Here is a 12,414-nt window from a genome sequence, read left to right as displayed (position 1 = left end):
CAGCGGACACACAGACCGACCTCTGCAAAGCAATATGGGGATTCAGAAAGGCCAGTCGAAGCATTGTCCTCCTTCACTCTGGACTTGGTCAGTTTGAAGACAGATATGTTGGCTCAATTTTCTTAACAATTATACTTTATTATGAACTCACTAACAGAGCGTACCTCACTTATAACTTGACTAACCCAAACATAGGAAAAGGAGATTAAAGAACACAATAATGAAGCCTAAGGACATCAGTTCCAAGGAACGAGTCTCCTGGCGTAGTCAGCAGGACCTCAGCAAACCCACAGTTCAACCAAGGTGGCTGCTGGAACCTGGAACAGCCTCAGCTGGAGCTGAGGAGATATATATATATATCTCCTCTCAGAGTCTCTACTAGGATGTTTTCAGCTGGCACCATCCAAGCTCCCCCATGAAGTGGTTTGACTTCTAAGTGGAAAAACATCCTGCTCACTAGTCTGTTCCCAATCCCACACTTGGGATCGACACAAAAACATGTTTGTCTCTCCTACACAAATAGGATGGTTGATTGGTCCCCAACTGTGGGGTGACATGTCCTGATCTAGCCTTGTGCTTGTTGGGCACAAGATGGGGAAAGAAGCTGGTTTAGGCTACACAGAGACTTCCAAGCCGGCCTGAACCTAAGACTCAGAAAAAAGAAGGCCATGAGATGCCTTAGTGTGCAGTGGTTTGCAGCCACACCTGGTGATCTGAGCTAGCTCCTCAGGAGCCACATGGTGAAACGAGAGTTAGGGGTGGAGCCATGTGAATCCTTCAGGAGCAGCAAGGAGGCTAAGCAGTTGGAACAAAGGAACAGAAGAGGAAGTCAGGGAGGTCATGAGTCAGGATGGGAAGGACATTACTTGTCATATTTTGAGGAGCTGGCCCCTAACTCTGAGGTGGAAACTTGTGACCACTATGGCCACAGTGTGGAAGGCTGCATGGGGCAAAGGCAGAAGCAGGGCACTGTACAAGTTGGTATTTGTGCGTGCAGGCGCGCGCACATACACACACACACAACTGCCCAGGTTCACCTCTGGTATGGACAGTTTTACTTATGGGTCACAGGTGAGGGATGAGAAGAGAGAAGCCAAGGAGAACTCCATTTAAGTTTGTTTTGGTAGGTTTGTTTTGGTTTTGTGACAGGGTCTCATGTGGCCCATGCTGGCCTCAAACTCACTCTGTAGCTGAGGACAACCTTCAACTTCTGATCTGTCTCCTTCCGGCGCCATCACTATTTAATGTGCCCCCTTACCCAGTTGGCATTTCGGGGTTTTCTTTCCCTTGAAACAGGGTCTCAGGGGCTGGAGAGATGGGTCAGAGGTTAAGAGCACTGGCTGCTCTTCTAAAGGTCCTGAGTTCTATTCCCAGCAACCACATGGTGGCTCACACCCATCTATACTGTGATCTGGTGCCCTCTTCTGGTGTGCAGGTGTACATGTAGGCAGAGTACTGTATACATAATAATAAATAAATCTTTAAAAAAAAAAAAAAAAAGAAGAAGTAGGGTCTCAATATGTAATTTAGGCTGGCCTGGGCCTCCTGTGTTAGCTTCCTGGTTGTTAGGACTGCTGTGTCTGGGAGGTCACTGTTTTGCAGTGAAAGGAAGTTGAGGAGGTTGAAAGAGTGCCTGGGCACGAGCGAATGAAGAAGGCACGATGGTTTGGGACATGTTGGACTTAGAGGGAGCCGTCCCATAGGCATCAGCTGCGTGTGATACAGAAGTGCACGTGAGAGCTCCAGGCTAGAAATAACTTGGGATTCGCCAGTGTGTGCGTTGTAACTAACACCTTGAAAAGGCTGTGCCTTAGAGGACAAGGCAGGAGGGAATTCTGGGGCATCCTGACTGGCAGGAGGTGAACTAAAAGCTTTCCATTGCTGCGGCAAATCACCCACAATCACTTAGAAAAGCTTTTTTTGGCCACGGTTTTGCATTTCGGTCCTTGCTCTGTTGACCCTTTTGTTTTGGGCCTTTAGCGAGGCTGCACTGTGTCAGTTTATTAGAGAGGAATGCCGCTCCCCGAGTGGCCATAACACAAAAAGGGAAAATGAGGAAGAAGGGGGGGGGGGAGTGCCTCACAGTTTCCCTTGAGGTCATGCTCTCAGTGACCTAAAACCCTGCCCACAGGCCTCACCTCTTCAAGGTTCCGCCTTTTGCTAAGGCTCTGCACAGGTGGCCTCAGCCTTCCAAGTGCCAGCACTGCAGTGGGGCACCACCGTGCGTGGCTCTCGCTACCTTCCTTTGCCCCTCTCACCTTCAGTTGTGTCACCTTATAGCTGAGATTGTCCCTGAGTGTTCATGTGCTTTGCAGCCACTATGCCTTTTGGTACTGTGATTTTTCTTTGCTTTCTTCTTCTTTCTTCTCTTCTTCCTCCTCCTCCTTCTTCATCCTAAGTCTTACACATGCTCAGCAGCAAGCATTCTGCCACTGAGCTACATCTGTAGCCCCACGTCATTCATAATTTCATTTGCTTCATGCCTGTTTGTCTCACCAGAGAAGTTTCATGAGAACAAGGACTTTTGTATTTTTTAATTTATAGTTATTACTAGTATTATTATTATTATTATAGTGTATATGCTGTGTATGTGTATGCACACATGAATACATGCACACGTGTGTGTGTCATGTGTATGTGTGCAAGAGCTTAGGCACATGTGGACATCAAAGGACAGCCTTGTGGGTCAGTTCTCTCCTTCCCTTTTATGTGGTTTCCAGGGGTCAGATTGGGGTTTTCACTCTTGCATGGCTGTGGCTAACACCTTCACCTGCTGAGCCATCTACACAACCTGCTGCTTTGTTGTTGTTGTTGTGTCATCGGTGCCTGGAAAAGTGTCTCAGAGAATAAAAAGGATGTTGTTGTAAATGTCTTCTGACATGAAGTAAAAAGTAGTTTCATGGACTCTAAATTCCCTCCAGATCCAACACTGCGTTTGCTCTTGTGGTCAAGTCCAGACCTGATAATTCCCTCTGTGCAGTGAGGCCAGGTAGTGCACAGAAAAGGGGTTGTTTGAAGTAGTGACTACGTCCACGTCCACACACGAGCTGTGTTTGTTTGTTTGTTTGTTTGTTTTTGGTTTTGTGGTTTCTCTGTGGAGTCCTGGATGTCCTAGGACTCTTTAGACCAGGCTGGCCTCAAACTAACAGAGATCTGCCTGCCTGTCTCCAGAGTGCTGAGATTAAAGGCGTGTGCCACCACACCAGGGTGACAATTTCTGTACTAGCTTTGAGCACACTGGGTGTCTTAGGGTTTCTGTTTCTCTGATAAAACACCATGATCAAGCCGAGCATGATGTGGCACACATATAGTCCCAGCACTCTGGGAGGCAGAGGCTGGCAGGTTGCTATGAGTTCGAGGCCAGCCTGGTCTACAAAGTAAATCTAGGCCAGCCAAGGCTACACAGAGAAACCCTGTCTCGAAAAAACAAACAACAACGAAACACCGTGACCAAAAGCAACTTGGGAAGGAAAGGGTTTATTTCAGCTTATGCTTCTAACCAACTATCCAGTGCTAGTGGGAATCAGGGCAGGAGCCTGAAGGTGGAAACTGACACAGCAGCCATGGAGGACTGTACTTATTGGCTTGCTCAGTCTGTTTGTTTATACCACCCAGGACCACCAACCCAGGGTGGTACTGCCCACGTGGGCTGGGCTTCCCCACATCAACCATCAATCAAGAAAGTGCCTCATAGCTCGCACACAGGCCAATCGGTTGGGGAACATTTTCTCAATTGAGGTTTTGCTTCCCAGATGACTCTAGCTAATGTCAAAGTGACACAAAACTAAGCAGCACACTAGGCAGGCACTCTATACCAACAGAATTATATCCCTGCACCCAAAAGGTTTTTCTGTTTAAAAATTTCAGATTCTGCTTGTCATGGTGGCAAACGCCTTTAATCCCAGCACTTGAAAGGCAGAGGCAGGAGGATCTCTGTGAGTTCAAGGCCAGCGTGGTCTACAAAGAGAGTCCAGGACAGCCAGGACTATGTGTAATGGAGAAATCCTGTCTCAAAAAACAAAAACAAAATTTTATATTTACACAAAGCTCAAAAACAAAATAGTATAGTGAAAGCCAAAATACAGAACCCCCACTTAGATTTATTCTGTTCAGCTCCCACAGTCCTGTTTCACTGTATTTTTAGGTATTTTAAGACAAATCTCAGGCATTGTGGGTTTTGTCTTTTCATAATACTCAAAATATATGGAAAAAAATAAGTCTAAATTGGGGAAAGTGTCATTTTGATCTCAAAATTAAAAACAAAGTATGGCTTAGCACCCAGCATACCAAACACTTAGACACAAAGCTTAGGCATAAATCTATATGTGGAACGCTTCAAAGCCAATAAAGGAAAATTCTTTCCTAATATAGATGAAACCCTGGGTTCAATCCCCAGCATTCCAAACTATACACATATGCATAAATCAGATCTTTTAAAAATAGATATTCCATGTTCAAAAGTAAGAAAACTCAGTATTACTATTGGTTATTCATAACCTGCCTGGGGATTTGGTGTGATCCCGATCAAAGTTCTGGGCAATTGTTTTATAGTTATTGCCAAATTGATTCTCGTGTTCATGTTCAAAAACAATGGCCCAGATGGTCAGTGTGAGGCTGAGGGATTGACTGGGAAGCTGAAACTCCCCAGTGTCAGGGTTTGCTCTATCTAGGCGAAGTGGCACACACCTTTGATCCCAGCACTCGGGAGGGAGAGCCAGGTGGATCTCTGTGAGTTTGAGGCCAGCCTGGTCTACATAGTAAATTCCAGAGAGACCTTGTCTCAAAAAATCAAAAGGAAAAGGAAAAAGATTACTCCTCTACCTGCAAATTCTCTAGTTGTCCAGCCAACTCTGCAATCCTTTCCAGAACAACAGCATTTACTGACCCTTCCAGTTTCTATATCTTCCCCCCGTCCCTGTCCCCCCACCCCCCGCCAAGACAAGGTTTCTCTATGTAGCCTTGGCTGTCCTGGACTTGCTTTGTAGACCAGACTGGCCTTGAACTCACAGCGATCCACCTGCCTCTGCCTCCCAAGTGCTGGGATTAAAGGCCTGCGCCACCACCGCCCAGCTCAGTTTCTATATCTTAACAGTCTTTCTTCCAATCTTTTTTAAAAAATGTAATATAGAGCCGGGCATGGTGGCGCACGCATTTAATCCCAGCACCCAGGAGGCAGAGGCAGGCAGATTGCTGTGAGGCCAGCCTGATCTACAAAGTGAGTCCAGGACAGCCAAGGCTACACAGAGAGACCTGGTCTCGAAAAACAAAACAACAACAACAAAGTAATACAGTAAAAAGACAAAGAAAAAAACAAAGGCTGGAGAGATGGCTCACAAGTTAAGAGCACTGACTGCTCTTCCAAAGATCCTGAGCTTAATTCCCAGCAACCACATGGTGGCTCACAGCCATCGATAATGAGATCTGGTGCCCTCTTCTGGTTTACAAGCCTACATACATGTAGGCAGAATGCTGTATATGTTATAAATAAATCTTTTAAAAAAATAAAAACACAAAAAATTTGCTCTAGGTATAAAGTAGGAAAGAATTTTGCAACAGCAGCTGTGGTTCTGATGACACCCTGAAACAGCATTTCTAAATCTTCAAAACCTGCATCTTCCTTCACAACATTAGAAGTTAAGTTACCCATTATGCCCAAAGCACATTGGGTGCCACCTGTAGGCTTCACCCTTTCAAACCTACTTTACTTGGGGTTCTTTGAATGCTTACACCTCCCTTCCAACCTACCTACCCTAGATGGGAGAGAAAAGAGGTTAGTGGGAACAGGAGAAGTAGACCTTGATGAATTCAGTTCCTGGGAACAATTCCCCTGGCGTAGTCAGCAGGATTTCAGCAGACCAGCAATTTCACCAAAGTTGCTGTTGGGACCTGGAACAGCAGCCAGAACCTGGAGCCTCAAAGCCTTCACTGGAGCGGTTCTCTCTAGGAGCGTCTAGAAGTGGAGCAATGAACAGCCAAACAATATCAAGACCCCAAAAGCCCCACCTCCTGTTGTGGGCTCATATATGTATCTCCTGTCAGAGTCTACTAGGATGTTTTTCAGCTGGCAAAAACCAAGCGCCCCCGCCCTCCCCCCGAAGTGGCTCAACTTCTAAGTGGATAAACATCACCTGTTCTCTCACAAATCTGTTCCCCATTCCACACTTGGGATCAAAACAAAAGCATGTTTACATCCACTACACCAAGGTAACATATATAATAGAAAAATATAAGAATTGACCAGAGGACACAAAACTACACCACTCCCCACCATCCCCATGAGCATAAACAAGCCACTTATCAGAGAGTGAGACAATTCAGAGGAAGGGTTCTGGGCAGGGAGACACCTACACACCAAAACACAAAACCATCTAGACTCAGACCATATCCTTTTCATAAAAAACAAAAAACAAAAGAAAAACCTCAAAATCAAATCTTTTTTAGGGCATGTTGGGATGTGATACAGAGTCTCTACAGAGCCCTGGCTGTCCTAGGACTCACTGTGTAGACCAGCCTGACCTTAAACCCACAGAGATCTGCCTTCTGCCTCCTGAGTGCCGGGATTAAAGGTGTGTGCCACCACACCTGGCCTCTCCAAATTAAATCTTAGATGCAGAAATCCCAAACCGTAGACACTATAGGAGGACATCTGCACAACTCGGTTTCCGAGTGAACTTTCAGATACTCCAAAAGCACAGTCCATGAAAGAAAGAAAAACGAAGATGGGCTTTACGGTAATGTAAGCCTTCTGTTTTGTGGAGGGCACTATTAAGAGACTGGAGAGGACCAGTGGGACAGCTGCAGTGAGACAAACTTCCTGTGGAGATGCAGCGTACATATCTACTCACCCCAGGCCACAGTACGGATGCCGCCAGCTAGGGAACCAGCACGTTTTATTGGGGCTATTTACAAGAGTATGGATGAGGAGTTAACTTACAGGAGCAGAAATAACTTAAAGACAGTTACCTCACCAAAGCCCACCCCAGCATGAGTGACAGCTCACAAAGCTGGGAACCTGGAGTGCACTGCACAGCTTGCAGACAGCTCAACAGGCTTGAGAGTGTCCTTTATAGCTTGTGGGGTCAGCGGTGTCAGGGGAGCCCAGAGATTCATAAGAAGACACTGAAGTCGAATGTAAGCACGGTCTAGCCACAGCAGGCAAAGCTTCCATTCATTTGTATCACCTGCTTCCTCCACAGATCACAGTTGGGTGCAAAGCATGCACAGGAGGTGCTAGTTGAATTAGGTCCCACATCCTCAGTCCTTCCCTGAGCCATTACATCTCCATACCCTGGAGCTTGTCCACGGAGTCTCCCTACATTTCTGCACCACCAGTGGACTCAGTAGCCTGAGTTAATTGCTCAGATTTATTCATGGCTAAAGGTGAATGAGACCTTGCTCTCCCCTGCTGCACCTGGCGGCTCCCCAGGTCAGAGTGGCCCTGGGTTGGCACTCTAGCTTTGACTCCCCATTTACCATACCTGACTGATGGCAGAGTTCCTGTCTGGGCAAGCCGCCTCCACAACCTTTTGCTGGCGGGAAATGCACCCTCCTTAGTCTGGGGTATAATTGCCCACCCTGGGACAGGCTTCTGCAGCTTCTCCTGCAATCCGTGCCTCAGGCCTAAAAGTGCAGAAGCCCCTTGGCACCCGGTTTGGTTTTCTATCAGCCCTCCCCCTCCCCCACCCCACCCCCACTCCCACGTGACACAAATCCTGCTGTATTTGCCTTTGGGTAACCCACATGGGCCTCTTAACTGCTTTGTCTTTTTTGTTTGGTTGTTGGTTTGGTTGGGTGTTGTTTTGTTTTTTTGAGACAGGGTCTCTCTGTGAAGCCTTGGCTGTCCTGGACTCGCTTTATAGACCATTCTGGCCTCGAACTGGCAGCAGTCCGCCTGCCTCTGCCTCCCCAGTGCTGGGATTAAAAGCGTGCGCCACCACGCTTTTGGCTCCTGCTTTGTCTTCTTAAATTGTTCTTTAGGTTGTTCTCTCACCTTCAGACACACCTGTTGGTTTGCCATTCTGTGAACGCCTTTTATTTATATAAAGATCTTGCTCCACCCCAGGGCTTGTCCTAGTTTCCTCAATATCACCTGTCCCTCCTCTTTGGTCCCCCAGCCCCTGATATTCGTGGGATCCTCAGACAGAGATAACCCAGTGTTCTGATGGCTTTCATAAGCCAGCTCACCAGAGGCTGGCTTCCCTCACACTGTCTCAGGCCACGCAGCCTTTGCCTTAAGCAGTGGCGCACACTTATAATCCCAGCACTCCGGAGGCAGAAGCAGGTGGCTCTGTGTTTGAGACCAGCCTGGTCTACAAGTCCAGGACAGTCAAGACTACACAGAGAAACCCTGTCGGGCAGGAGGGAAGATGGGAAGTGGCATCCTCCTGCCTCCACAGCAAGCAGACAGATCCCGTCAGCTCAATGTCCCATGGCCTTATAAGCCAGGATCTTTCGTTGCTTGTTTAAACTTCCAGCAATTGAAGTGCTGAGGATTTCCTGGCTACACTGGTTTTTTGGGGGGTTTATTTGTTTTTGTCCTGGACCATTGTTAGGCACACTGAATCACAGATCTCTCTCTCTCTCTCTCTCTCTCTCTCTCTCTCTCTCTCTCTCTCTTTCTTTCTCTCTCTAAGATAGGCCCCTTGGGTGTCTTTCATTGCTTTTAACAGGCTTTCCCCCCCCCACTCTCTGAATTTTCCTGTGAGTTCTAAGTTCTTGGATCCTAGGAAGGGCTTTTGACATGGATCTAACCTGCACTCTTTTCCTTCTGGCCTGCAAACCATGAGAAGCAAGCCAGCACCTCACCTCATCCTCATTTGTCTAATTCACTTGCCTGGTTGGAAGCTGACATGAAGAATGTTGCTGCTGCATCGCCCTTTACACCAACAAGCTCCTGCTTGGCCGCCATCTTGGCCTCAGATGCATTTCTAACTGCACAACAGTGGCCAGGCAACCTGTACTGCTGCTTGTCAGCCGTCTCGACCCTTGTGCATTAATCTCTTAAGACTATAAAATTTCCTCTAAACCTTTGGCTGTTTTTAGGACATCTCTGTATTCCCTTTGGTGGACCAATACCCAGATGAAGACTGCCATCTGGGATTCACTTCTGGTCCTGATGGCTCAGCCTTAGTTGCATGTCTCCTTTCCTGGAGTCAGAACCCTGCAGCTGCTGTCAGCACAGAGGCACGCTAACACACCACACCAGGAAGGACAGCCGCATCGGGATTTCCTGCACCGATTTTCCCTGCTCAAGCTTCCCAGCTTCACTTGCATGTCTTGCTACACACAGCCAGGACCTTGCACTCACTCACTCCCCAACTCATCTTGTTCAGGTGCCAATTATGTTGTGTGACAAAACATTACCTGGGGAGAGACATCTACTCACCCCAGATAGGCACCACAACAGACCAAAGTGTAACCATCAAAGGCAAACTTGGTGAACCAGTGACAGGAGTATGGGCGAGGGGTTACTTTACAGAGCCAGAAGTGACTCCAAGCCAGCTGGTTTCTGCTTCTGTCAGGCAACTGGTCTGGTCTCAGAGCCTTCTATGCACTTTGGCTGTTTGAAGTCTTCTTTGCAACTTGGATTATCTGAGTGGTCTCTGTAGTTCAGCTTCAGAAGTTCCTTCTCTGAGAGGGACCTTCAGCTTTTATTGCTTATGGCATGGATGGGCCTAGCAAGTCTGTTCAGTTTCAAGGACTTCCTGAAGCTATTTTGAGTTGTTAACCTAGCCAGGAATGGTAGCATATGCCTTTAATCCCAGCACTTGGGAGGCAGAGGTGGGCCGGTCTCTGTGAGTTCGAGGCCAGCCTGATCTAAAGAGAGAGTTCCAGGACAGTCAGGGCTCACAGAAATCCTCTCTCAAAAACAAAGGAAAACAAACAAACAAAAAACAAGCAAACAAAAAGTCTAGGTGTAATTCCAGTACTCTGGGAGGCAAACAGATCTCTGTGAGTTCAGGACCGGCCTGGTTTACTTATCAAGTTCAAGGCCAGCCAGAGTTATGTCTTTAAAAAATAAGATAAAATTGGGGATGGGGGTGGGGAGCAGGTAAGGTGCCTTAGATGACATGCTCAGAGAAGAGCAGTATGTAAGGACACCAGTGACTCCAGAAGGTCTCAGAACTCTCAGTTCTACACATAAGAGTAATCTCAATCCATAAGCTCTACCCTCTTGGAGGTAGATGGCAATGTGTGACAGAAACCCAGGTCCCACACTCTCATTAGCTGTGAGTACCCAGGAATGGCAAGACCCCAGCAAATATCAGAGCGACCTTTCGGCGATGGTATGTTCTCGGAGAAGATAATATTTAGGGTTGAGAGTCAGCCTCGGTATTCTCCCGTGCCATGGGTTTTGGAAAGCAGCTGAGTGTCCCATCCCCCACCTAGGGCTCCAAATACACAGCCTTGAGATGCAGCTCTGCCTGCCTGCCTGGCTCATAGCAGCCCTGAGCAGGTTGACAGATTCTGTGTGTTTGTCTGGGTTTAATAGTCTTTCATTGTTAGTTGAAAAAGACCTATTACACTGGCCGCCATACCGCTGCAGGAGCAGGGCTGAAGCTTGACACATTTCGCCGCCTGGTTAAATCTTTTCAATTCTCTCTAGAGTGCTATGGTAAAATGTAGCTTTGGAACACAGGTGGACAGATCGATCGAGCCTGCCTCCTGTGTTTGTGTAGCCTGTGAGCTAGAATGGTTTTTATGTTTTTAAAGAGGTTTGGAAAAAACAAAAACAAAAGCAAAATACTGTTTTGTAACCCACAAGAATGATGTGAAATTTAAATTTTGGTGTCCATAATGAAGTCCTGTTGGAACCCAGTCACTTGCGTTTGTTCTCGGGGTTCCCGCAGTTGCTTTTTCACAGCAGCAGCTTGGCTCCGTGGCTGTGAATGAGACTGCAGGGACCACAGAGCAGTGTTTACTGCTGCCTGGTCACGGAACTTTGCTGGCCCTCTCTTCAGAGCATGCGACGGCTCTCTAGGGGTTTGGAGAGTCAGGGTTATTCTCTGGGGCAGAGATGCTGAGAACATCCTACTTCAGCTGAAGAATTTATGGAAGTAACTAAAAAAAAAAAAAAAAAAAGAATTGAGCCAGGTGCAGTGGCACAGCCCTGTAATCCCAGCACTCAGGAGGCAGAGGCAGGCAGGTCTCTGTGAGTTCGAGGCCAGCCTGGTCTACAAATATGGAAGGGAGGAGATAGCGCACTCTTTCCTTCCCTTGATAGCCAGCTGTGGTAGTGCACACACCTTTAACCACAGCACTCTGGGAGGCAGAGGCAGGTGGATGGTCTCCAGGAACCCAGACTAGCCAAGGTTGTGTAGTTGAGACCTTGTCTCAGAGAGGAATAGAGAGGGAGGAGGAGAGAGCGACAAAGAGACAGAGACAGTGGGCCTCAGGAAGAATGGGTGTCAGATGCCTTAAAATAGCTGTCTCTCTCCTGCTTCCCTATTGGTGCTACAAGAGGGCCAAAAGCACCAGTGGCTGAAAACCCTAAGTTATGCAGACACCTGGTCTATCCGTTTCATTGTCCTCTTAGACGTCAGCTCTTCTTAAATGTAGCCACACTCCTCCTTTGTCACCTCTCTGCCTCCTGCCCTCTGGAGAAGCAATAAAATGGCCAAAAGGTGGCAGCAGCAGCAGGAGGGAGGAGGAGCAGCAGGAGGGAGGAGGAGCAGCTGGATCGGGGAGGAACCAAGGTGCCCCCCCAAGAGCCAGAGCTGCCCTAACTCTAATAAAGGAATCTTCTCAGGTCCTCCCACAACCAAATGAGAATTCAAAAGCAACTGCCAAAACCAAACAAACAAGAACACCTGTGATGTGATGTCACTTAAGCTTTCTGCGTGCTGGGATTATAACCTGGCTGTAGACTAGCTAGGCTTTATGACTTGCTATTTGAAGATCTCTATCAAGTTAAGGTCAGAAGCACAAGTACTTAAAACTTTCTCTGATACTTCCTGGCTAGAGACCATTAAAAAATTATTACTAATCAGTTTGTGCTAAATTAAACTGAAAACTAAAAGAAAGAGAACTCTTGCGTGACTGCACAGGAACATACCCAGGGCACTGAACAAATAAAAGAGCCAGATCTTGGAGCCCAGAAAGAAGCAGACAGTGAGTGCATAGAGAAGGGGAGCAGGAAGCACACTTGGGAGGGGTTCTGGAGACCAGTTTGTGCCTGTTAACCCCCACTCCCTCCGTGGCTCTTAAAAATCATTACTTCCTAGATTTGATCCTAGGATTTTTGTGTAGCAGTGTTCTATACCGATAAAAACTGCATAGGAGGAGGAGTTGCTGTGTTTGGAGCCTGGTGGCAAACACACTAAGTGAGGTTTCATGTCGGGAAAGAACGGCAGATACTTGGTCAACAGAAGCTGTCTGGGGCTCAGCCTCTGGCTCGCTGGTGTTTGCCTGGTC

At 47.4% G+C, this 12,414-nt stretch overlaps 1 protein-coding gene across 1 annotated transcript in view; it reads left to right on the top strand.

Moving 5' to 3' along the window:
* Window positions 1-12,414, top strand: part of Arl3 (ADP ribosylation factor like GTPase 3) — a 52,500-nt gene that overhangs the window by 21,801 nt on the left and 18,285 nt on the right. The window lies entirely within an intron of this gene.

This window comes from Acomys russatus, chromosome 5, assembly GCF_903995435.1.
Source record: "Acomys russatus chromosome 5, mAcoRus1.1, whole genome shotgun sequence".
Classification (NCBI taxonomy): domain Eukaryota; kingdom Metazoa; phylum Chordata; class Mammalia; order Rodentia; family Muridae; genus Acomys; species Acomys russatus.
This window is presented reverse-complemented; position numbering and strand designations above follow the sequence as displayed.